Genomic DNA, 2,652 nt, shown 5'->3' on the forward strand with positions numbered 1-2,652 from the left:
AAAAAAATTAAATGCAAAAAAGTACATGTTGAAAAACAGACCAAAATGAAACTGTAGAGGGATCCTTAACCTTAATTTTCTTCCATGTATTCCATTCCTAGGAGAGGTAAAAAACTAAGAGCTTCAGTTTCAGTAAATCCCCTCAGTGTGACTTCAGATTTAGAAGAACGGAGCCCTCCCATCTGTCCCCCTTGGTCTCTAGTGTATTGGCCTGCATTTCACAGAATTGCTTTGCTGTTTTGTTTTTATTGTTGTTCTTTGAGATAGTGGTGAGAACTCAGTGAAGTCCAGAGTAGGGCTCTGTCAGGATGTGCGGGATCCAAGGAAGAGCGTGTGAAAACCGCCAGCCGTGCGCAGTGGCACAGGCCCGCCTGCGGTCCCTGCACTCTGGAGGTCCCGAGCTGGATCCCAGCCTGTGCAGCTGAGACTTGGTGAGCACTCATCTCTGAGCAAAAAGAGGGCTAGGGACGCAGCTGCATGTGAAGGCTCTGGGTTCAGCGCTCAGTAAAATAATACTCATAATCATTGCCACTCAGACTCTGGCCCATCCTGTAGGTCTGGGTGGACCCAAAAATGTGCACTTCTAATTCTCAGGTGGATACTGCTGGTTCTGAGACCACGGTTGGAGAGGCTCTTTTACCACCAGGAGGTAAAAACAATCCGTGTGCTGAAAGCTTCCTGAAAGTTTTCTAAAGGCTGGGCATGGACTGCTTCAAAAACTAGGTCTGGTTCTCACATTCCAGGCAAGAACTGGAGCTGGCAAGGATGCGTGTCTCACAGGTGATGAAGCTGTGTTCTAGGATTGGAATGCAGGCAGTAAAGCCACTCACCGCGGCTCACTCTTGCTTCATGGGTCTGAGGGCGAACACACACGTAGCTCTGAAACAGGCCTTGCTGCAGCCTGGCCTTGAAAGTCCCCACTCTTAGGTCGGTGTCCTTGAAGTGGACAAGTAGAGCCCCACCCTCCTGACCCTCTCTCCTTCCTGGACACACAGGATGGGCATTAGTTCTGCCACAGGCTCCCACCACTGCCTGCTGCCTTGCCAAAGTCCCAGCGCAGGCCAACTGGCATGGACTGAAACGTCCAAAACCATAAGCTAAACTCAACCTTCCTTCTTTTTCACTTATCACAGCACTGCAGGGATGACAAGTATTCCACAAATTTAGGTCTTGAGACAAAAAAAACAAAAAAACAAACTTACTCTCAAATACAAAACCACATCGATGGTAAAAGTAATACAATATTTTGGAACAAGGTATTTAGGGATACGGAAGTGACAGTCTTATCATCCGCTCCTCCGAGACAGGCAGGCGCTGGGCCAGTTGGGCACTTTTCCTGCACAGGCGTCTCCAGGCCTGGAGCAGAGAACAGAAGGACAGGAAGTTCCAGGAACCCGGAAACTCATGCTCACAGTAAGGTCCAGGGCAAACACAAGCCCTGGGGCTCATTCTGTGCCTCAGTATTTATGGAGCCCCTCCTGCAGGCTCTGCAGCTGGGCTGGGCAATGAGGAAACCAAAACAGAAGGAAAGCCACTCCTGCCTGCCTCCCTGGTGTAGTAAGAAGGCGAAGCAGGGATGTCCCTGCGTGTTCCAGCTGGCCAGTGCTCATGTGAGGGTTGTGTCTCATCTGCAGAGCAAAAGGGACAGGAAAGGGTGAGAGAGGCTGCGCTGACTCCTGGCCCCCAGTGCAGAGGATTCCTGAGGGCTGTGCACCCAGTCCCCGGGGTGTCCCCACCACGGGCAGCACAGCGGGCCTCGGTGGCTCTGACAGGCTGGGGGAAATGCCAGGGAGGGGCTTGATGAGAATAAAAGCCCTGCTCCTGTCGAGCTGGTCGCGAAATGGTCCAGGAATATGCTCTAATTCCCCACTACAACTGGACAAGATGCAAGCCGGCAGCCCGTGCCGGTGCCACCTCTGCCCAAGCTGGCCTGCCTCAGAGACGGGACCCGCCCGGTAGAGATGAAGGGCACAGCATCTCTTCGACGCCAAGTCACCTGAAAACTTCCCACCTCTGTCTTGCTGGCCGCGTGGACCCCGACCCCTGAGAGCCACAGATGCTCCAGACCTCTCCTGCAGTGCTCTCTAGAGCTCCCCGCCTTTTCTTTGTGCGGGGCTGGCGGCCTCTTGCTTGCCGTCCGCCCACCTCTGCCCAGGGGAACAAAGTCTGTGCCTCTTCGCTGTCACCGGCCGCTCGGTGGCCGCTCGGTGGCCTCGTCCCTCCGCCTTGCGTTGCGCTCTGGGCTCAAGCTCTAAGACTTCTGAAACACAGGTCCGTGGAGGACGCCTTGTCATCAGGTTGGATTTTGTTTCTCTCTCCCCAAGAAAAGTTACCACTCCTGCGATTGTTGCTCTGGAATCCCTTCTTTCCGTGGAGAAGAGAGACCTTGGCACAGTCCGCCGATGTCGGTTACTTTGTAGATGCCAAGGTCCAGAAAAGGCGCAAAGCTCGAGGCCGCAGGGTGAGCCCGGGAAGGTGGCTGGGTGAGCGGCCTCGGTGGGTGAGGACCCCTGTCTCTCCTGAAGAAGACACCGCCACTCAGCTCTGACAGCCGGACTCGAAACTCCAGGGCCGCCTGCCTTTGTTTGGGCCCAGTCCGCGTGGGCACACGCAGCGCCGAGGACCCCGCACCGCCATCGGGTCGTGGGTGGC

Source organism: Fukomys damarensis, unplaced genomic scaffold (genome assembly GCF_012274545.1).
Source record: "Fukomys damarensis isolate Sample0158 unplaced genomic scaffold, DMR_v1.0_HiC HiC_scaffold_25, whole genome shotgun sequence".
Lineage (NCBI taxonomy): Eukaryota > Metazoa > Chordata > Mammalia > Rodentia > Bathyergidae > Fukomys > Fukomys damarensis.